This window comes from Lolium rigidum, chromosome 1 (genome assembly GCF_022539505.1).
Source record: "Lolium rigidum isolate FL_2022 chromosome 1, APGP_CSIRO_Lrig_0.1, whole genome shotgun sequence".
In the NCBI taxonomy this organism is placed as follows: Eukaryota; Viridiplantae; Streptophyta; class Magnoliopsida; order Poales; family Poaceae; genus Lolium; species Lolium rigidum.
In genome coordinates, this window is record NC_061508.1 from 129336210 (window position 1) to 129360732 (window position 24523).

The 24523-nt window shown below is 45.0% G+C and overlaps 2 long non-coding RNA genes across 3 annotated transcripts; both read left to right on the forward strand.

The window, feature by feature from the left end:
- The first annotated feature begins 2241 nt into the window (after positions 1 to 2241).
- On the forward strand, positions 2242 to 3594 carry LOC124682266. Its single transcript, XR_006996230.1, has 3 exons — positions 2242 to 2272; positions 2357 to 2394; positions 3539 to 3594. It is a non-coding gene; the product is annotated as an uncharacterized LOC124682266 (long non-coding RNA).
- A 136-nt stretch (positions 3595 to 3730) lies between these two features.
- On the forward strand, positions 3731 to 23950 carry LOC124682254. Of its 2 annotated transcripts, XR_006996228.1 has the most exons (6): positions 3731 to 3815; positions 13509 to 13580; positions 13705 to 13823; positions 14248 to 14395; positions 22648 to 22758; positions 23532 to 23950. It is a non-coding gene; the product is annotated as an uncharacterized LOC124682254 (long non-coding RNA). The 2 variants fall into 2 exon arrangements; XR_006996227.1 differs by lacking the exon at positions 3731 to 3815 and having other exon boundaries at positions 13170 to 13580.
- The last annotated feature ends 573 nt before the right edge of the window (positions 23951 to 24523 follow it).

Genomic DNA, 24523 nt, shown 5'->3' on the forward strand with positions numbered 1-24523 from the left:
TTTTTGAATTTAAATTTAACCTACACAGAGAGAAACAAAAAGGACAAATATCAGCTATAAAGAGTGCCTCAAAATACTCTCTCTAGTTCATATTAAATATCGCTGATTTAGTATAAATTGGTACTAAGTCAATGATACTCCCTCCATACCGGTTTACAGGGCAATTACGTTTTTCGAGAAAAAACTTTGACTAACAATTTGGTCAATAAAATATGGGATATATATTACAAAAATTATACCATTGAAAACTTATTTTCAATATCAATCCAACGGTATTATTTTTGTGGCATATATCTTAATATTTTATTGACTGAATTTATAGTCAAATTTCTTTCTCGAAATGCGTAATTGCCCTTTAAACCGGTATGGAGGTAGTAGTTATTATGGATTGGAGGAAGTACATTAATTTGCGCTATTACCGTTTACTTTGTCATTTTTTGCTTCTATATGTCTATATCGTATTTGGACTGAAATTATTTTGGATTGTATACACCTCTCTTGTCGACCCTCTCAATTTGTTCTAAAGAAATTTTACAAAAAAAAACTGAGAGTTTTGTACCTAAAGTCTTTACTATTATACGTGAGACCGTACGTCGTAAAAAATGTTTGATGTCAAAGATTGGGGACCTCTTAACCGTACAATGACATGCGACTCATCTGAATCGTCCTCAATCCAATCGCGGGGGGAAACAAATATATGGATACAATCCTCTCTTTCCTTCTTTACATACCAACCAGGGACACATTCCCCTTGTTTTTCGATAACGAAATTACTCTCTCAGTTCCTTTGATTCGGGCGTTTTTCCTTTGATGTGCGGGTGAGATATTCTGTGATTTTGTTCATGCAGTATACTCCGATGTGGTTTATTCTGCATGTAATAATCTTTACTATTATATGTGAGTCCGTACATCGTTAAAAACATTTGATGTCAAGGATTGGAGACATCTTGACCGTACAATGACATGCGACTCATCTGAACCATCCTTAATCCAATCGCGGGGAAACACATATATGGATACAATCCTCTCTTTCCGTCTTTACATACCAATTAGGGATACATTCCTCTTGTTTTCCGATAACGAAATTACTCTCTCAGTTCCTTTGATTCAGGCGTTTTTTCTTTGATGTGCGGGTGAGATATTGTGTGATTTTGTTCATGCAGTATACCCCGCTGTGGTTTATTCTGCATGTAATAATCTTTACCATTATATGTGAGTCTGTACGTCGTCAAAAATGTTTGATGTCAAAGATTGGAGACATCTTAACCGTCCAATCTTACTAAACGTCTCCCGCTTGATATCTAGCCATCCATGGCCACAACCGAACAACCGCAGTTCACTTTCCAAAAATAAAACGATAGGAGCGGTAATCACGATATCGTAACAATCAGGAAGAAATCATATCCATAGATCACATTTAAAAATGTTAGAATTATTGCCTACCAATTACATCGACACAATCAATAGAAACAAATCACGGAATCTAAAGTTGTATATGATGCCCCCCATAGGGGACTTCACAGCGATTTGCGCTTCTAGACCGTCAGATCTCCCCACCTGTGTATCTTGTCCGTCCATTTTTCACTGGTGGAGGCCCTCGCGCGAACCCACTTTTTATCCATGGGTCGATGAAGTCCACCCGGCCCGGCGTTGGCGCGTCGTCCTCTCTGCTCGCGCCCCTCGCTCGCTAAATCCCGCCGCCACCCGAGCTCCGCCTCCTCCTCTGCCCCATCGCCGCCGCACCCCGCCTCCTCCTCTGCCCCAGCGCCGCCGTCCCCTCCTCGCGTGCTCGTCTCTGCCTCCCTCGTGATCTCCTCTCCGCGCCTGGGCGCCTGGGCGACGGCGAGCGCGCACCTGGAGATGGTGGCGGTGAAGGCGAGCGCGCACCTGGGCGACTGCGGCGGCGAGCGCGTGCCTGGAGACGACGGCGGCAGTAGGGGTGGAGGTCATCAATCGGCGCTCAATCAGGCTGCAACTGCCTCAGCGCTGGCGCTGCCGCTCTTCTGCCTCCGCTTCTCCGGCAGTAAAGGCCGCGGCGGCGGGCTTCTTTGCCATCCTGCTGCGCCTACAGAGAGATGGATGGGATTGGGGAGGAGAACCGCAGGGGCGAAGGTCATCGATCCGCGCTGCTTGGCCCAATTTGATAAGGAGGACGCCGCCCTCCTCCGCCTCACCTCCTCTGCTTCTGGGCTGGTGCAGCTGGAGTATCTCCGTGGGATCTCTCCGATAACAACCCAGCTTCACGATCTATCTCCACAGCTGCTCACCCCAGGTACCAGACACAAAAATCCAGGATGGATTCCTTTAACTATTTTCTTTGAATAGCTTTTTTCTCATGGATTTGTGCTCAACCCAGGGAATCAAGATGCAGGCGTGAAGGATATCAATAAACAGGTACCAAGTAAAGTAGTATTTACTATTGATATTTAGCAAACATACTTACGCTATAATGGTTTCCTGGTGTGCTCACATGCCTTTTGAACAGTATCCACCATATTAAAGGCATGAGTTTCTTTATCTTTGTGAAGATAGGCAGAAATCTGTTGGTGATCAATCAAAGACAGAAACACTTAGAACAGATTTTTATTAGCTTGGATCCTATGAACTACTTTGATTAGAAGTCTGAAAGTCGATCCCATCTCATTAATAATTCAGTGTAAGGACATAGTATTTGAGATTTTTAATATGTGATGCATTTCTTTTTAAACGTACTGAATTAACAAAAAGGCATTGTTTGAAAGATGATGCAATATTGCAAATAACTCATTGTGCGATTTTATTTGGAAAATGAGGTTAATAATGTGATGACATAGTTCCAGATGTACACTAGCATGAGATTACCCTACCTGATGTAATTTCTCATCTCACTGTTGTGCCATTCAAATTCTGTTACATGCGATGCTACATACATATATTCATCTATTTTTAAGATATACGTTCATAAAGAAGTATTTGTCTCCCTAACCTTTCTATTATGTACATGAATAGTCAAAATCTCATAATCTGATGCTGCTAAGGTTGGAAGGGCTTCCAACAATGTTGCTACTGGTTGTTTTGTTTTGCTTGTCGCGCACCCGCTGTCATGTGATAACTATTAGATTTCCTTCACTAGGCTTGGAATTAACTATCCATTCTCCCTCCGTTTATATTCTCTAGCAACCAGTCATATTGCACGAGAGAAAATCTGAACATCCAGTCCATATAAATAGTTGAATCTTGTGTGTTGTTAGTTATTAGGAGATAATCCAAGCTAAGTCACTTGGCTAGGAATTAGGAACAACTTAGTGCATACTGATTCCTGCATGGTTTGCGATGCTTCAGCCAATAGATGGTGGTCTTGCACATGTGGCAAAGAAATGCCAGGAAGAAGACTGCTATGGGTTGTTACTCGAGCATTGGTCTTCTCCCAGCTTTTCTTTTTTTAGCATGTTGATTTTTTTTTTGTGAAAATTAAGAGGACCAGAAGCAACTTCTAAGCATGTATATTTTGCAGCACGTGATCTGAAAATCAATTTTCATCTAATCTTATTGTATACAGGTTGATAGGTTTACTGCCAGGTTCAGATCTTCCGCTCACGAAATTTTCCCTTTGGGTAGCATACATCATGTAATTCATCATCATGAGACTCGGTTGAATATTTATTTCTTAGATCCTCCTGGATAATCTTAGTTGAATATTTATTTCTTACACCTTCAGAACTTAAACTCGGCTTTGATGGTACAATACTGAAGTGTTTGATGGATCGTGGATTCGTTAATTGATGCAAGCTCCGTGCAATATGGTCACTGAGCCTGAACCCAACGATGTTATCTAGGTAAGGTACCGAACTCCACCGTTACCACTTGTGTTACCAGCTTCTACTTTGTTCCTTCACTTGCTGCTATATAAGTATATTATTCATTCGTTGGACTTTTTTACTACTAGAGTAGGCATCTAATAATGCAATATGAAGAATATTCTTAAAGAACTGCAATACGATTGGGTGCACGCTTTATCCATGTAAAAAATGGAAAATATTGGTCTGTTTTTTGTATGCCTTCCAATACCACCGAAGAAGTCATGTGTTAGAATTTAAGAAATTTTGTTTTCAAAGCAGAGTTGCAGTTGACATATAATGCATTTTCATTTAACTACTTATTCTTTATACTGATTTACCCAAAAAAAATCCCTTTCTCAGTGGTTACCAGTTTGCTTTGTTCTTACTTATGTGGTCTTCTTTATTCATGAAGCACTAGATTGTTTATTTACATAGAAATCACGCCCTGTTGTGAAGAGCGTATTGCACTGGACCCTGAGGGGTAATTCCGTTTCCATGAAGTTCTTCTCTATTAGCTGCATCAATAATGCTTCCTTATGCATGCGTTCGATGCCAATGGAAACAAGCAACCTAATCCAAGCTAAAGCCTTTCGAACCTGCACTGCCATGGATCGTCATAAGACACAGCCAATCACCTAAGAGTTCAAGCAAGTGATTTGTTGGTCCAAAAATCTTAAATATAAGCTGAAGTGAGTAATATTGTTCACAACATTTAATTATAGGCCAGAAAATAGACTTATGGATATAAATACTACGCATGAAACACTTGTACATTTTTTGTAGAAGCTGTCCGGTTGAACTCTGTAAGGTTAGCTTTTTTTTACATATCATGGCATAACAGATTAGATTTAATTATGGATTCGTATAAGAAATTATTAACCGAGAAACACTACTACATATCAATTATTCAGGTGTGCATCCATCTGTATTGCAAAAGTAATAGCTCCATTGGCTACCTACACATAAAACGAGAGCTTCCCTCCTATCCATGGTGGCATCATGCAGGGCTGCTTGGAAGTACGTAACCTGATACAGCTATTTGTTTCATGCATTTGTGCGCCTTTGCAAATAGATGATTAGTAGCTACCATAAGATTTTCGAGAAAACGCAAAAAGCCTTTGAGTTTCATTTCATTGAAAAGGAGAGGGAAATAGGTTTGTTGTTACAATCCTTCTAGGAGGCAGAAACCAGAAAAGGGAAACAAAACACTTTAGTGTACATCCCAATATTGGGGCAGCAGAACACGTAGGCCTGGGGCCCCAGCCCTTGCCCAAAGCGCGGCTTCGTCTCGAATCTTGGCGATGGTGTTGGTGATGGAGGGCTCGGCGCCGTTGAAGACGATGTCGTTGCGGTGCTTCCAAATAACCCAAGGTGTCAGGAGCGCGATTGAGGCGAGTCCTTTGCGCATGGGGCTTAGGCGTGGCGGGCTTGGCTTTGTGCCACCAGGTAAGGAGGGTGTCGTTCTGCTCAGGTGGGTTGCAGGTTGCACGCAGCCAAGACAGGGTGCCGTGCCAGACCTGGCGGGAGAAGCATGATACGTCTCCGAAGTATCGATAATTTCTTATGTTCCATGCCACATTATTGATGATATCTACATGTTTTATGCATACTTTATGTCATATTTATGAGTTTTCCGGAACTAACCTATTGACGAGATGCCGAAGGGCCAGTTGTTGTTTTCTGCTTGTTTTTGGTTTCAGAAATCCTAGTAAGGAAATATTCTCGGAATCGGACGAAATCAACGCCCGAGCATCCTATTTTTCCACGAAGCTTCCGGAACACCCGAGAGCCACCGGAGGGGAGCCCCGGTGGGCCCGGATGATAGGGCGGCGAGGCCGGGGCCCGGGCCGCGCCCCTATTGTGTCACCGCCTCGTCGCCCCTCCGACTCCGCCTCTTCGCCTATTTAAAGGTCCCTGACCTAAAACCTCGAGACGAAAAAGCCACGGTACGAGAAACCTTCCAGAGCCGCCGCAATCGTGAAGCCAAGATCTGGGGGACAGGAGTCTCTGTTCCGGCACGCCGCCGGGACGGGGAAGTACCCCCGGAAGGCTCCTCCATCGACACCACCGCCATCTTCATCACCGCTGCTGTCTCCCATGAGGAGGGAGTAGTTCTCCATCGAGGCTAAGGGCTGTACCGGTAGCTATGTGGTTCATCTCTCTCCTATGTACTTCAATACAATAATCTCATGAGCTGCCTTACATGATTGAGATTCATATGATGATGCTTGTAATCTAGATGTCATTATGCTAGTCAAGTGGGTTTTACTTATGTGATCTCCGGAGACTCCTTGTCCCACGTGTGTAAAGGTGACGAAGTGTGTGCACCGTGTGGGTCTCTTAGGCTATATTTCACAGAATACTTATTCACTGTTATGAATGGCATAGTGAAGTGCTTATTTATATCTCTTTATGATTGCAATGTGTTTTGTATCACAATTTATCTCGTGTGCTACTCTAGTGATGTTATTAAAGTAGTTTATTCCTCCTGCACGGTGTAATGGTGACAGTGTGTGCATCGTGTAGTACTTGGCGTAGGCTATGATTGTGATCTCTTGTAGATTATGAAGTTAACTATTGCTATGATGGTATTGATATGATCTATGCCTCCTTTCGTAGCGTGAAGGTGACAGTGTGCATGCTATGTTAGTACTTGGTTTGGTTATGTTGATCTGTCGTGCACTCTAAGGTTATTTAAACATGAACATCGAATATTGTGGAGCTTGTTAACTCCGGCATTGAGGGTTCGTGTAATCCTACACAGTTAGTGGTGTTCATCATCCAACAAGAGAGTGTAGAGTCTAGCATCTATCTATTTATTCTGTTATGTGATCAATGTTGAGAGTGTCCACTAGTGAAAGTATGATCCCTAGGCCTTGTTCCTAAATACTGCTACCGCTGCTTGTTTACTGTTTTACTGCATCTTTACTTCCTGCAATATTACTACCATCAACTGCATGCCAGCAAGCACTTTTCTGGCGCCGTTACTACTGCTCATATATATTCATACCACCTGTATTTCACTATCTCTTCACCGAACTAGTGCACCTATTAGGTGTGTTGGGGACACAAGAGACTTCTTGCTTTGTGGTTGCAGGGTTGCATGAGAGGGATATCTTTGACCTCTTCCTCCCTGAGTTCGATAAACCTTGGGTGATCCACTTAAGGGAAACTTGCTGCTATTCTACAAACCTCTGCTCTTGGAGGCCCAACACTGTCTACAAGAATAGAAGCACCCGTAGACATCAAGCACTTTTCAAGGCGCCGTTGCTCGGGGAGGAAAGGTAAAAGGCACTCATACTTCGGTCCCGGGTAAAGTACTTTTCACGGCGCTGTTGTGTGTGTGCTCGAAGCTATTTCCTTTAGATCCTGCAATTGCATCTTTTTGTTTCTTGTTTACACTAGTTTGGCATAATGGACAACAATGAGCTTCTTATTCTATTTCCCGATTTAAGACATGGATGGTTTGATGCGAAAATTAAAAAACCTATGAAATCTTATTTGCATGCTAGTAGTAATATTAGTATGAACGCTTTGAACACCATTGTTGATAATGATATGGAAAATTCTAAGCTTGGGGAGGTCGGTTTTGATGAAAATGATCTCTTTAGCCCTCAGGGTATTGAGGAGAAAGTTTATGTTGATTATGATATGCCTCTCATATATGATGATTATAATGATAGTGGTCTTTTGGTGCCGCCTACTATGGAGAGTAAATTTTATTATGATTATACTATGCCTCCTACACTTGATGAGAATAATAATGATAGCTACTTTGTTGAATTTGCTCCCACTACAACTAATAAAACTGATTATGCTTATGTTGGGAGTAGTAATAATTTTATGCAAGAGACTCATGATAAGAATGTTTCATTTGATAGTTATATTGTTGAGTTTGCTCATGATGCTACTTGAAAGTTATTATGAGAGAGGAAAATATGGTTGTAGAAATTTTCATGTTACTAAAACACCTCTCTATATGCTGAAATTTTTGAAGTTACACTTGTTTTATCCTTCTATGCTTGTTGCATCATGCTTCATGAATTTGTTTATTTACAAGATTCCTATGCATAGGAAGCATGTTAGGCTTAAATTTGTTTTGAATTTGCTTCTTGATGCTCTCTTTTGCTTCAACTCTTATTTCTTGCGAGTGCATCATTAAAACTGCTGAGCCCATCTTAATGGCTATAAAGAAAGAACTTCTTGGGAGATAACCCATGTGTTTATTTTACTACAGTAATTTTGTTTTTTATTTTGAGTCTTGGAAGTTGTTACTACTGTAGCAACCTCTCCTTATCTTAGTTTTATTGCATTGTTGTGCCAAGTAAAGTCTTTGATAGTAAGGTTCATACTAGATTTGGATTACTGCGCAGAAACAAATTTCTTGCTGTCACGAATCTGGGCCTAATTCTCTGTAGGTAACTCAGAAAATTATGCCAATTTACGTGAGTGATCCCCAGATATGTACGCAACTTTCATTCAATTTGAGCATTTTCATTTGAGCAACTCTGGTTCCTCAATAAAATTCGTCTTTACGGACTGTTCTGTTTTGACAGATTCTGCCTTTTATTTCGCATTGCTTCTTTTGCTATGTTGGATGGATTTCTTTGTTCCATTAACTTCCAGTAGCTTTGGGCAATGTCCAGAAGTGTTAAGAATGATTGTGTCACCTCTGAATATGTGAATTTTTGATTATGCACTAACCCTCTAATGAGTTTGTTTCGAGTTTGGTGTGGAGGAAGTTTTCAAGGGTCAAGAGAGGAGGATGATATACTATGATCAAGAAGAGTGAAGAGTCTAAGCTTGGGGATGCCCCCGTGGTTCATCCCTGGATATTTCAAGAAGACTCAAGCATCTAAGCTTGGGGATGCCCAAGGCATCCCCTTCTTCATCGACAAATTATCAGGTTTCTTCTCTTGAAACTATATTTTTATTCGGTCACATCTTATGTGCTTTACTTGGAGCGTCTGTGTGCTTTTATTTTTTTGTTTTGTTATTTTCATTCTCTGAATAAATACATGCTTGTGTGGGAGAGAGACACGCTCCGCTGGTTCATATGAACACATGTGTTCTTAGCTCATAATGTTCATGGCGAAGGTTGAACTGCTTCGTTAATTGTTATATGGTTGGAAACGGGAAATGCTACATGTGGTAATTGATAAAATGTCTTGGATAATTTGATACTTGGCAATTTTTGTGCTCATGTTTAAGCTCTTGCATCATATACTTTACACCCATTAATGAAGAAATACATAGAGCTTGCTAAAATTTGCTTTGCATAATTGGTCTCTCTAAGGTCTAGATAATTTCTAGTATTGGTTTGAACAACAAGGAAGACGGTGTAGAGTCTTATAATGTTTACAATATGTCTTTTATGTGAGTTTTGCTGCACCGGTTCATCCTTGTGTTTGTTTCAAATAACCTTGCTAGCATAAACCTTGTATCGAGAGGGAATACTTCTCATGCATCCAAAATCCTTGAGCCAACCACTATGCCATTTGTGTCCATCATACCTACCTACTACATGGTATTTCTCCGCCATTCCAAAGTAAATTGCTTGAGTCCTACCTTTAAAATTTCTATCCTTTACCTTTGCAATATATAGCTCATGGGACAAATAGCTTAAAAACTATTGTGGTATTGAATATGTACTTATGCACTTTATCTCTTATTAAGTTGTTTGTTGTGCGGTAACCATGTTTCCCGGGGACGCCATCAACTACTCTTTGTTGAATATCATGTGAGTTGCTATGCATGTCCGTCTTGTCTGAAGTAAGGGAGATTTACCACTCATTTAATGGTTAGAGCATGCATAATGTTAGTGAAGAACATTGGGCCGCTAACTAAAGCCATGATCCATGGTGGAAGTTTCAGTTTTGGACATATATCCTCAATCTCATATGAGAACATTAATTGTTGCTACATGCTTATGCAATAAAGAGGAGTCCATTATCTGTTGTCTATGTTGTCCCGGTATGGATGTCTAAGTTGAGAATAATCAAAAGCAAGAAATCCAATGCGAGCTTTCTCCTTAGACCTTTGTACAGGCGGCATAGAGGTACCCCTTTGTGACACTTGGTTAAAACATGTGTATTGCGATGATAATCCCGGTAATCCGAGCTAATTAGGACAAGGTGCGGGCACTATTAGTATACTATGCATGAGGCTTGCAACTTGTAAGATATAATTTACATAACACATATGCTTTATTACTACCGTTGACAAAATTGTTTCTTGTTTTCAAAACCAAAGCTCTAGCACAAATATAGCAATCAATGCTTCCCTCTGCGAAGGGCCTTTCTTTTACCTTTATGTTGAGTCAGTTCACCTATCTCTCTCCACCTCAAGAAGCAAACACTTGTGTGAACTGTGCATTGATTCCTACATACTTGCATATTACACTTGTTATATTACTTTACATTGACAATATCCATGAGATATACATGTTATAAGTTGAAAGCAACCGCTGAAACTTAATCTTCCATTGTGTTGCTTCAATGTCTTTACTTTGATTTATTGCTTTATGAGTTAACTCTTATGCAAGACTTATTGATGCTTGTCTTGAAAGTACTATTCATGAAAAGTCTTTGCTTTATGATTCAGTTGTTTACTCATGTCATTATCATTGTTTTGATCGCTGCATTCATTACATGTGTTTACAATAGTATGATCAAGGTTATGATGGCATGTCACTCCAGAAATTATCTTTGTTATCGTTTACCTGCTCGGGACGAGCGGAAACTAAGCTTGGGGATGCTGATACGTCTCCGACGTATCGATAATTTCTTATGTTCCATGCCACATTATTGATGATATCTACATGTTTTATGCATACTTTATGTCATATTTATGAGTTTTCCGGAACTAACCTATTGACGAGATGCCGAAGGGCCAGTTGCTGTTTTCTGCTGTTTTTGGTTTCAGAAATCCTAGTAAGAAAATATTCTCGGAATCGGACGAAATCAACGCCCAGCATCCTATTTTTCCACGAAGCTTCCAGAACACCCGAGAGCCACCAGAGGGGAGCCCTGGTGGGCCCAGATGATAGGGCGGCGCGGCCAGGGCCTAGGCCGCGCCCCCCTATTGTGTCACCGCCTCGTCGCCCCTCCGACTCCGCCTCTTCGCCTATTTAAAGGTCCCTGACCTAAAACCTCGAGACGAAAAAGCCACGGTACGAGAAACCTTCCAAAGCCGCCGCCATCGTGAAGCCAAGATCTGGGGGACAGGAGTCTCTGTTTCGGCACGCCGCCGGGACGGGGAAGTGCCCCCGGAAGGCTCCTCCATCGACACCACCTCCATCTTCATCACCGCTGCTGTCTCCCATGAGGAGGGAGTAGTTCTCCATCGAGGCTAAGGGTTGTACCGGTAGCTATGTGGTTCATCTCTCTCCTATGTACTTCAGTACAATAATCTCATGAGCTGCCTTACATGATTGAGATTCATATGATGATGCTTGTAATCTAGATGTCATTATGCTAGTCAAGTGGGTTTTACTTATGTGATCTCCGGAGACTCCTTGTCCCACGTGTGTAAAGGTGACGAGTGTGTGCACTGTGTGGGTCTCTTAGGCTATATTTCACGGAATACTTATTCACTGTTATGAATGGCATAGTGAAGTGCTTATTTATATCCCTTTATGATTGCAATGTGTTTTGTATCACAATTTATCCGTGTGCTACTCTAGTGATGTTATTAAAGTAGTTTATTCCTCCCGCACGGTGTAATGGTGACAGTGTGTGCATCGTGTAGTACTTGGCGTAGGCTATGATTGTGATCTCTTGTAGATTATGAAGTTAACTATTACTATGATGGTATTGATGTGATCTATGCCTCCTTTCGTAGCGTGAAGGTGACAGTGTGCATGCTATGTTAGTACTTGGTTTGGTTATGTTGATCTATCGTGCACTCTAAGGTTATTTAAACATGAACATCGAATATTGTCGAGCTTGTTAACTCCGGCATTGAGGGTTCGTGTAATCCTACACAGTTAGTGGTGTTCATCATCCAACAAGAGAGTGTAGAGTCTAGCATCTATCTATTTATTCTGTTATGTGATCAATGTTGAGAGTGTCCACTAGTGAAAGTATGATCCCTAGGCCTTGTTCCTAAATATCTGCTACCGCTGCTTGTTTACTTGTTTTACTGCATCTTTACTTCCTGCAATATTACTACCATCAACTGCACGCCAGCAAGCACTTTTCTGGCGCCGTTACTACTGCTCATATATATTCATACCACCTGTATTTCACTATCTGTTCGCCGAACTAGTGCACCTATTAGGTGTGTTGGGGACACAAGAGACTTCTTGCTTTGTGGTTGCAGGGTTGCATGAGAGGGATATCTTTGACCTCTTCCTCCCTGAGTTCGATAAACCTTGGGTGATCCACTTAAGGGAAACTTGCTGCTGTTCTACAAACCTCTGCTCTTGGAGGCCCAACACTGTCTACAAGAATAGAAGCACCCGTAGACATCAAAGCAGCAGCCATAGAGCAGGTGTTGGATGGTTTCCATCTCTTGATCGCACAACAGGCAGCGGGGGTGGTGCTGCAGGCCTCGTCGCTGAAGACGAGCAACGGTCCAGCATCTGTCGAGGTGCGCGAGCCAATGGAAGAACTTGACGGTCGAGGGAGCACAAGTCTTCCAGGTTAGGCGCCAAGCCTCGCAAAGGGTGGAGCCGAGGAAGGTGGCCTTGTAGCACAATGCAGCCGTGTAGATGCCGCTGGCATTCCACTTCCAGGTCATGGTATCGGCTTGGTTGGTCAGCTGGACGCGATCGAGCCGACGCCAGAGCAGCAGGTATTCGCCAATTTCGTCGATGCCAAGGGTGTCGTGGATGTCGCGGGCCCAGCTATGGGCAAGGAGGCCGTCGGCGACAAGCCTGGTGCGGCGGCGGCGCTTGGGGATGCAGGCGTACAGGTGTGGCGCGATCTCGCTGATCGAGCGCCCGTCAATCCAGCGGTCCTCCCAGAAGAGAGCCGCGCGGCCGTTGCCGACAGACATGTGAGTCGAGGCGAAGAAAAGGGCACGCTCTTCGTGGGAGAATTGCAGGTCCAGGCCTTGCCAGGCACGGGAGGGGTCGGTCCGGCTGAGCCAAAGCCATCTAATACGAAGGGCAAGGCCGGCCTTGTCCATATTCCTGATTCCCAGCCCGCCGTGCTCGATGGGGCGGCAAACGCGGCTCCAGCTGATATGGCAACTGCCACCATTGGCCTCCTTGCGGCCAGCCCAAAGAAATCCTCGCTGGATCTTCTCGATGAGTTTGAGGGTTTTCTTGGGTGGTGCGTGGACGAGCAGCTGGTGGATGGGGATGGCGGTGTTACCCATTCACTTGGGTCGCAAGTGGCGGTGTTATATTTGAGAATGCAACACTCCAACTTTGAACTAAACATGCCTATGACTCTACAAGTGTTTACTTCCTCTCTTTCTATCTTGGAGAAACCTCCGATGCCAAAATGGTGAGTAAAGCCATGCTCTAGTACATGTCAAAAAGACGCTAATAAGGTTCAGACTAACATCAGAATTAAGTTGTCAGTCATACTTCAGTGGTTCTCTGTATATCTGAAGTTGCTAGCTGTTTCTTTTATAGAACTTATAAATTGGAGTGTACTTCCAGCCGGCTATGCTTATGGTTGTTTAATTTGGTCCTATGTCAATGTAGTATCAAATAATTTGTTTTCTGTGTTTTTTGAGAGAGCTTTCACCTGATGGCAACATCTCAGACTTGATGGAAACTCCTTTTGACAGAGGTCTCATGCTTATCACGTAAGGCTATAGGCCCAAGTTAAGACCTCATTAACTGATTGCTGCAGTTCTGCAGCATATATAGCTCAATGGAGCCATACCTCTAATTTTTGGAAAGATGATGATGACAAATTGACATTTCCAGGTACGGAACCACTCCCATGTGATTTAGCTTAATCTTCTATGTACGATACATTCACCTTCCACTGCAACGAGGTGTGTGAGGTTGGCATGATGCTATGAGAGGTACTAACTATCTCAGCGGTGAGCTCTTTATGCAATCCTGATCTTCATAAGCAGATGGCTGAAACAATTAGCTAAAACTAAAAGGTTCAGGGATACTTGATTGATGCGCTATCTAAACCATCTAATACCAGTTTCAGATATCTGGCTAAACATGTTTCCTTGGAATGTCTTTGATGGCTTTTAAGTGTTTTGGTACCACAATTTGCTGTTAGAATTCATTCATTGATTCTGGTTGATTGGATTAGACTGATCCATGTATAATTTCCAGTTGATTCAAGTAACTATATTTACAACTTTACGAAGCTACTGAAACAAGTTCTGGCTAAACCACCTATAATATTGATCCGTTTTGGTGCAATTAATCCAATGTTGCTTAGCATATAGTGATGTATCATGTTCTGCATCTATCGTCTTATGCATATTGCGACCATGCCTGTGATAGGGTTGACCCTAGCCTCCAGTGGCTCTGCCTTCCTCGAGATGGCAGGCCCATACGGCACCGGCAGAAAGCCTGCTGCATCTCAAGCCGGTGCTTGAAATGGGGGTTCCGATCCTGTCCACGTCGAGCTCGCCTAGCGCCTGCTCGCCCGGTGTTATCACCAGAATTTGACCAAGTCAGAGGTGGGCCGCGATCAAGATGGACTTGAAGAATATATATATAGAAGAGATACGTGAATCGGCCTTTTATACCAAGTTGGGCTTAATTGCCCATGTATACGTAACATATTAGATCGCATCTTAGTTTAGAAGTTAGAATCTTACTCGTGCACGGTTTGGTGCACGCCCACATTAGAAAGTCCGCTGGACTATAAATATGTACCTAGGGTTTATGGAATAAACAACAACCAACGTTCAACCACAAACAAATCTCGGCGCATCGCCAACTCCTTCGTCTCGAGGGTTTCTACCGGTAAGCATCATGCTGCCTAGATCGCATCTTGCGATCTAGGCAGCACTAAGCCTGCCCCGTTGTTCATGCGTTGCTCGTATCTGAAGCCTTTTTGATGGCGAGCAACGTAGTTATCTTAGACATGTTAGGGTTAGCATTGTTCTTCATATTACATGCTTTCGTAGTGCAACCCTTGCATGTCTAGCCGCCCTTACGCCTATCTTAGGCGTAGGGGCGGCACCCCGCTTGATCATAGTTTGGTAGATCTGATCCGTTACGATTGCTCCTTGTTCTACAAGGATTAGTTTAATATCTGCGATAGTTAGGCCTTACAAGGGGTCGGAGGATCCAGCGGCGTGTAGGGTGGCGTTTGCTAGTCCTAGAACGGATGTTCCGGGGATCAACCTCGTGTTGGTTTTTAGGCCCTGTCTAGGATCGGCTTACGGTCACCGTGCGCGAGCGCGAGGCCCGATCGTGAGTAGGATGATCCGATTATGCGGTGAAAGCCCCAGATCGTCGTAGATCTAATCAGCTTTACCTTGATCAAGCAGGACCACCATATATTCGGACACCCCGTCTGAATCATGGGTGGATCGGCTCTTTGAGCCGATTCACGGGATAACCCGAGAGCCGATCGAGGCTCGTATTTAACGTTTACGTGTGTGCCCCTGCAGGAAACTAAGCGAGGCATCATCCACACCTTCCCGACCAGGTATAGGTCAGGTGGCACGCCCTTGTGATAAACATCGGTGCGTGCGACCAGGAGGCTTTGCGGGCCGTCGCTCGGAGGACTAGGGCCAGCCGCAGCCCTAGTTGTTCCCGGCTCTACGGTGTTGCCCGTCTCTGCCCGCCGGTGGGTTTCGACGTCAACACATTCCGGCACGCCCGGTGGGACCGTCGACGACATCCACGACATCGCCATCTACATCCGAGATGGCGGAAGACACTCCGGTCACGTACGCGGATCTGCCTGATGAGCTCAAGAAGAAGCATGACGAGATCAAGGCAACCCTCGAAGCCGAACTCATCGGCTCCTTCCACCGAACCCGCACCCATGGCGTCAGGTGGAAGGGTTTCACACCCGAAGGCGCGCTCGATGGAGTGGACCTGTCCGCTCCGTCAGAAGAACGCACCGAGTCGGCTGCGGCAGGAGATCAACTACATGGTGGCTCATTCGCTGCACCGCCACTCCGAGAGCCTCGGTGAACACCTTGGAGCGTGTCGCTCTGCGCGTCGTCCGAGAAATCATGAGTCACCGGTACTCTCCGTCGGGACCGGCTCTGGGAACTTTCAAAGGAGAGATGCCGCTCCAGCCCCAGCCGTTCGCATGGGCAGCACCGGAATTGCCGAACTCATCGGCATACGTCGTCTACAAGGATGGTGGTGATCCTAGGGACTACCAATTCCTACACGAGCCGCCTAAGGAGATCCCGCACGGATACACGTGCGCATACGTACCGGATCGCAACGCCCGGGCACTCTCGAACCAGGCTGCAATATCAGCGGCCTCTGGAACGGCAGGAGGAACGTCAGGAGCCGATCCTGAGAAGCAATCGTGGCTGGCTAAGTACGCCACCCCGACGAACCTCCAAGGACCAGCTCCTGCAGTTGGCTTAGAACCAGAAAAGCAAGCATGGCTGGTTAAGTATGCCACCCCGGCGAATCTTCAGGGTTCGACACCTACGGCCATCACAGGCGGATCAGATCCGTGCAATTCGAAAGATCAGTTCGGCATGATGCCGAAAAGGAAGGCGTTCGGCTACACCAAGCCGTACCCCAACAGCTACGAACTGATCCCGCTGCCACCCAAATATCGGCTCCCCGACTTCACGAAGTTTAGTGGATCGGATGGTTCCAGCTCCATCGAGCATGTGAGCCGATATTTGGCACAGCTGGGCACGATCTCGGCGTCGGACGAGTTGCGCGTGAGGTTCTTCGCACAGTCCCTCACAGGATCGGCTTTCGGGTGGTACACATCGCTACCACCGAACTCCATCCAGACTTGGAAGCAATTGGAAGAGCAATTCCATGAGCAATATCACTCAGAGGCTTCCGATGTTGGTTTTGCCGATCTAGCGCAAGTACGACGAAGCGCGGGGAGACAGTGGCAGAATACGTCCGGCGCTTCGGGACCATTAGGAACCGATGCTTTTCGGCTCGTATAAGTGAAAAAGAAGCGATCGAGCCGGCGGTGGTGGGTCTCTCATCATCAATCAAGGACGTGGCCTCCCAAGCGGACTACCCTTCGTTAGCGCACATGGTGCGAAGCTGACCGCATATGAACAGCGCCACCCAGATGTTTACCAGGACAAATTCAAGCGGGTGGTGGCTGTGGTTGAGGCAGACGAAGATGAAGGTGCCATGGGAGATCAGGAGGTAGCAGTGGCTGAATGGACTCGAGCGACGGGCCCCGTGACCTGCAAATGGGTGAAGCCACAAGGCCCTCCAAAAGGGTTCGACTTCGACGTGACTAAGACGGAGCAGATTTTTGACCTCCTACTCGCGGAGAAGCACATAAAGGTACCCGAAGGCCACAAGTTCCCCACGGTGCAAGAGCTAAACGGAAGGCCATACTGCAAAAGGCATAACACGTTCTCCCACACCACCAACGACTGCAGGGTGTGGCGGCAGCACATCCAAGCGGCGATAGAGAACGGGCGTCTAATTTTCAACCAGTACGCCATGAAGGTCGATACCCAGCCCTTCCCCGCCGTGAACATGGTGGAGTATGCTTGCCATGCAGGGTGCCGACCGGGTTTCCTGTGCAATATCAACATGGTAGATCTTGGACACCACGCTGGCAAGGATGGAGATGAGGGCAGCTGCTCTCATAGCAAAGATACGGAGGAAGCCGCTCCACGCGATCGGCTCCGCCAAGACGGCAAGCGCTACGTAACAGAGGGAGAAGTGAAGAACATAAGATATCAGCGACCTCTCTCTGATCACCTCCTCAACAAGTATGTGAGTCAGTACGACCAACGCCGACGGTCCAGTGATGATGATGAAAGAGATCGTCTGGCCAGAGAAGCCAGAAGGCATCGTCGGCAGAATCGCGGTGAGGAGGAGCACGAGCGTTGTGCCAAGGGAAAGGCAAAGGAGCGAGACGGCGAGGACAGGCACTGGGATTGTCCTTTCTTCAGGCACTGCTGGGATTCAGGAATAAGCCGATTGCCAACAATCGGCAATTGCCCAGAATGCAACCGGAAGAAAAAGGAGGCAGCCAACGTGTCCGTGTTCGAGCGCTTAGGACCTCTCCCGCCACGGAGCAAACGAGCTGAGCCCCTCGGTTGGAAGATCTCGAAGATTCGGAAGACGAGGGAGAAGAAGAAGACAGGTATCACCGGCCACGGTGGTGCCCCGACGGACTCAGCCGTTCCCGAAACGCAGGGTTCAACGATTGCGCGGCCCGGAAGAAGCCGAGAGGTTATACTTGCATACATTGAGGAAGGCAAGGCCTGATCTGGCTGCAAAGGTTCAGCGAACCCTGGATGAAGAGGGTCGTCCACGGAAGATGGAGTGGCGCCCCAAGCAAAGGAAAGCCGATGATGAAGTATCGGCTGGCACAAACATGGTGCTCGTTCTTCCGGCAAAGCTTAGCGCTCCACGATCACACGATGCATTCAAGGTGGGCGACAGCAAGCGTGCCAACATGATAAAGTCGAGAGATTGGGCTGGTCTTATCGACCGGCCCGAACGAGTAACAAGAGCATGTCAATGAGAAAACATGGCGAGGCTGATCCTTGTGATCGGCCCCAAAAATTTGTGAAAGGAACTTACAAAACCTTCACCGAGCAAGCAACGTGGAGGCCGATTCCAGCAATCGGCCAAAATTATCCTCACCCACCGTTCTGCTTGGGTTCAACATGTTATCCAACAGAGCCGATACCATCAAATCTTTTGACAGAATCGGCTCGGGGGGGCACCCAGGTGGATAGAACACGAGGATATGCAGTAGAATTATCCCATCTCATCTTTGGTGATGGGTATTGGAGTATGGGGGCCGATGCGGCCGTAAAAAAAAAATCTGAAAATTCGAATTTTTCGAGCACAGCCGATGCATGGCCATCGACTCGAGAGGAGAGTAACTGTTACGATCAGAGGGTCAGTAGAGCACAAAAGGAGATTTTTAATAGAACTCCTCAATGGAGTAGTTTAAAGGCTCAGATCCTCTCTTCAAGAACAATGCCAGGAGCAGCCTGGACGTGCAGATCAAGGAAAGGAGCCGATCTAGCAGGAAGAACCGAAGAAGCTCGGGGGCAGCTCACCTTGAAGGCTCTCTGCTTTGAGAAGCCGATTTATGTTCAAATCGGCTGGCTCGCATAAGAAGCTCCCTCGGACATGATCAAGCCCGAGTCCATACAGCTAATTCGCATATCCTCGTCTCTCGTTTTGTTTTGGCTGAGACTCGGGGGCAACAGGCCTATAGGTGCCCCGTGTTTAAGAGCCGATTGGAGTTACCTCGGTTGTTATTGCATCATGATCGTCTCGGGGAGGAAGCCGGGAAGGAAAAGCCGTCGTCTGGTACGAGGTTTGGACCGTACTGGTGCTGCAAGGAAAGAAGAGATTGGTTCCTCAAATTAGCCGATGAATAGTCATCGGCTGCGGGACTGCAAAACGCCACGGTCGAGAAAGACAATAATAACCCGATTCGTCACTATCGGTCTTGGTGTGGCGGGCGGAAGGATGGAAATTGGATTAATGAAAGGAGAAATTGGAAGAACAATTCTCATTAATTCAAAGGAGCAGCTTTACAAGAAGAGCCGATGGCTCTCAAAAGAGGGATCTAGTGCCTAGTGCACTCGCTACGCTAGTCCTATTCTACTAGTCGTCGCTGTCCTCATCGTCGCCGTCGTCGAGGTCGTCGGCGCTGCTCCCAGGAAGCTCCTCGCCGCTGCTGCCCCAGCCGTCGGCTGGAGCCTCCTCCTCCTCCTCGTCATCATCATCGTCCTCGCTGTCCGCCCAGCCGCGGAAGCGCTTCGTTGGAGGATACCCAATGGAGGCGGAGGAATCATCTTCCTCCTCATCTTCTTCTTCTTCCTCGTCATCACCGTCGTCCTCGCTGTCCGCCCACATGCGTGAGCGCTTCTTCGGCGGGAGCCTGGTGGAGGGGGAGGCTTTGGTCTTCTCCGCTTCTCCTCCCTTCTTCTCCTTGTCGAGAGGAGATGGGGTGCGCCCGGAGCGGAGATCGTCCTTTTCTTTGTTCTTCGGCAACGGTTGGAGAGAGGTGCACTGAAGCGAGAGGAGGAAGAGGAAGACATGGCTGCGAGGAGAGAAGGGTTTTTGGTTTGGTGAACGAGAGCGAGCAAGGCGATGGAGTGGTGAACCGTTTGGCACGAATAAATAAAGAGAGTGTAGTGGAGATTTAATGCCATGACGGTTCTCGAGGACGTGAGGCCGGGATTGACGGTTCATACGAGAGAAGCCCGGGAGGCGAGGCGTAATGATGGAAGATTCTGCGGCAGTTACGCTGCGCCACGACATGACCCGACGAAAGAAAGCGTAATGATTTTGGAAATGTCATTTCCAAAACCGAGGGGGCATGTGTTATCACCGGAATTTGACCAAGTCGAGAGGTGGGCCGCGATCAAGATGGACTTGAAGAATATATATATAGAAGAGATACGTGAATCGGCCTTTTATACCAAGTTGGGCTTAATTGCCCATGTATACGTAACATATTAGATCGCATCTTAGTTTAGAAGTTAGAATCTTACTCGTGCACGGTTTGGTGCACGCCCACATTAGAAAGTCCGTCTGGACTATAAATATGTACCTAGGGTTTATGGAATAAACAACAACCAACGTTCAACCACAAACAAATCTCGGCGCATCGCCAACTCCTTCGTCTCGAGGGTTTCTACCGGTAAGCATCATGCTGCCTAGATCGCATCTTGCGATCTAGGCAGCACTAAGCCTGCCCCGTTGTTCATGCGTTGCTCGTGCTTGAAGCCTTTTTGATGGCGAGCAACGTAGTTATCTTAGACATGTTAGGGTTAGCATTGTTCTTCATATTACATGCTTTCGTAGTGCAACCCTTGCATGTCTAGCCGCCCTTACGCCTATCTTAGGCGTAGGGCGGCACCCGCTTGATCATAGTTTGGTAGATCTGATCCGTTACGATTGCTCCTTGTTCTACAAGGATTAGTTTAATATCTGCGATAGTTAGGCCTTACAAGGGGTCGGAGGATCCAGCGGCGTGTAGGGTGGCGTTTGCTAGTCCTAGAACGGATGTTCCGGGGATCAACCTCGTGTTGGTTTTTAGGCCTCGTCTAGGATCGGCTTACGGTCACCGTGCGCGAGCGCGAGGCCCGATCGTGAGTAGGATGATCCGATTATGCGGTGAAAGCCCCGGATCGTCGTAGATCTAATCAGCTTTACCTTGATCAAGCAGGACCACCATATATTCGGACACCCCGTGCGAATCATGGGTGGATCGGCTCTTTGAGCCGATTCACGGGATAACTCGAGAGCCGATCGAGGCTCGTATTTAACGTTTACGTGTGTGCCCTGCGAGGAAACTAAGCGAGGCATCATCCACACCTTCCCGACCGGGTATAGGTCGGGTGGCACGCCCTTGTGATAAACATCGGTGCGTGCGACCAGGGAGGCTTTGCGGGCCGTCGCTCAGAGGGACTAGGGCCAGCCGCAGCCCTAGTTGTTCCCGGCTCTACGGTGTTGCCCGTCTCTGCCCGCCAGTGGGTTTCTGACGTCAACACCCGGTTAGTGCCAAGGAACTTGAAACGTCACCAAAGATGAATTTTTTCATTCTAGAAGGTTTTAATTATCAAACGCAATTGTATTGATCATCCCCGGGTTATTCAAATCAATTCAGCTTTGGGCGGTTCATTATTTTTTCATGTCATAGCCTTTGAAGAAGCTCAAGCCCTCTTTTTCCTACTAGGTTAACTGTACCCAAAAGTAAATACTTCAATAGTGGTGCAGCTGCACACCAATTCATGTAAGGTGGTAACAGTTGAACAACATGGGGGAAGTGGGAACCATATCAGCTTCACTTTTCTAAAAAATATAGTGATTTAATTCAAAGAACTTATTCATAAGTAATGATGACAATCTCTCTAGCTTTATATAAAACGATAGATAATTAACATCCAATAGCTTTGGGTTTCCTCTTTTGTGTGTGAATGTTTAGGAATAATTTTTTGGTTCTGATTTTAGTTTCGAGTAACAACAATGCCTGGAGAAATTCTTTTACGTATATATCCATGGCTCATTTCTAGGTCCAGCTTCAGCCTTATTATCTTTAGGCCTTCCCATATGTCAATAAGATGGGGCAAATTATCTTTCTAAAAAATGGAAAAGTCACGACAACTTATACATGTTAGCTGGTGTGGATTTGTATCAAGGAAAAAAATAGCGCGCTATAACAAAATAGCGTGGGTGTAAAAATACGCTATTAGCATGCTATAGCGTGCTATTAACGTGAATAGTGCGCTATAGCACCGAAATAGCGTAGCGTCGGCTCTCCAGATATGCTATAGCGTGCTATTAGCGTTGGAATAGCGTTCTATTTTTTTCCATGATTTGTATACACCTGCAACTAGCATATCCTTACAGTTGTGTATCGTGCTATAGGCAAAATGTTAAAGCGAGACAATACCATTCAGTTATTTTTTGGCAGTAGATATTCAAGTCTTGTGCACTTTGTAAGGAACTGGGTGCTTTCAAGCAGTAGTATATTGAGCGTCAGGTTATCATCCTTACTTTAGCCGTGCTTGAAATGCTGCTGCACCTAAAATAGTCATATTATTTAGTACACATTAATTTGATATGCAGTGGTTATAATTTTTTATGAAGATTGTTTCTGCCTTTAAACATTATGTATGTTCATTACCATGCTTTATGGTGTCGTGGAGTAGTGTTTCATAAGATATGTAATGATTCAAGATTGTTTATGTTTCAACTCTGCACTGAGAGATATATGTTTTTTGGCAGCCGCTGAGATATATGATTTGATTTCCCGTGGGGAGAAGAAGAGAAGACAGATAGGTAGATCTATGGGAAAATTTATGAATACATGCATCTGGTGTGCCATTATTTTTTCAGGTATGATGAACACTATTGTTGTTGTAGTGCTAAATAGCGGTATGTATCTACACAGACCCTAATGGATTGAAGAGTAATATAATTTACTATCCGTACAAATAGACAACTTAGAATAATGTAGTTCCTGTAGAGCGTAATTGATTCTTCTCCTTTGCTTCTGGCTTTGTCCTCTCCCAATACTCCTTGTGTCTTTTGCGTTAGCACAGGCGGAAGAAGATATAGATGCTTGTGTTTATTTATTTCATTTATTGTATGTTGGAAGTCTGTATCTGCTTGATTTCTTCTTCCCATTTAGCATTATGTTTTCATGTTTATATTACTGGTGGTTGCTAATTTATGATTTTCCTCATGAATATATGAGCTCATGTCGGATTTGCGCTGGCTTATTGTTTCTTCCGTGCTTACATGATAACTGATTTTGTGATTTTTCACCATATAAAATTTCCGCTCTTAAATAATTATCAATGCTTTTATATCCTTTGGATGGAATAAGCAGTGGGAAAGTTCAAAGGCACCTTAGGTTATATTGGGGACAATTTCGAGTTTTTTATTTTATTCACATATAGGTTGAAATTGTACGATATTTGTGCACTCCTTTTCTTTAATATAACATGCTATTGAAAGAAGAGATATTATTTTTCTTATGATCACAAGATGATTCAGAGTTGTTAGTTTCTTCTTTGTCTTGCTTCTGTCCTTCCAAGTCCTAATCATGAATGTGCTCATTACCTCTATTTTTTGGAAAGATGATGATAACAAATTGACATTTCCAGGTATGGAGCCACTCCCATGTGATTTAGCTTAATATTCTGCGTATGATACCTTCACCTTCCACTGCAACGGGGTGTATGAGGTTGGCCTGATGCTATGAGAGATACTAACTATCTCAGCGGTGAGCTCTTTATGCAATCCTGATCTTATAAGCAGATGGCTGAAACGATTAGCTAAAACTGAAAGCGCTGCCGGGATACTTGATTGCTGCACTATCTAAACTGTCTAATACTAGTTTCAGATATGGTTTAACATGTTTCCTTGGAATGTCTTTGATGGATTTTAGGTGTTTTGGTACCACGATCTGCTGTTAGAATTCATTCATTGATTCTGGTTGATTGGATTAGACTAATCCATGTATAATTTTCAGTTGATTCAAGTAACTATATTTACAACTTTACCAAGCTACTGAAACAAGTTCTGGCTAAACCACCTATTATAATGATCTGTTTTGGTGCAATTAAGCCAGTGTTGCTAAGCATATGGTGACGTAACATGTTCTGCATCTACTGTCTTATGCATATTGCGACCACGCCATTGATAGGGTTGACCTCCAGTGGATCTACCTTCTTCGAGATGGCGGACCCATATGGCACCGGCAGAAAGCCCAAGCAGATCTGAAGCTGGCGCTTGTGATGGAGGCTCTGATCCCATCCACATCGAGCTTGCCTAGCACCCAGTTAGTGCCGAGGAACTTGAAAAATCAGTAAAGATGAAATTTCTGATTCTAGAAGGTTTTAAGTGTCAAACGACAATTGTATTAATCATCTGGCACTTTTTCAAATCAGTGGAAGTAGTATATTTAAAACTATTTTCATGATTGTATATAAGTATTGTTGTTCCGTTTGTTTTTGTGTGGTTGGGTCTAATTTCACCTTATTAACTTTGTTTTCTAAATTCAATAAAACGCATTTCTATTTAGACGTAGATCGGTTCGAGTTTCACGGGATCGTGCGCCAAGGCGCACATCTAAATCTAGTAGCTATAATTCCAA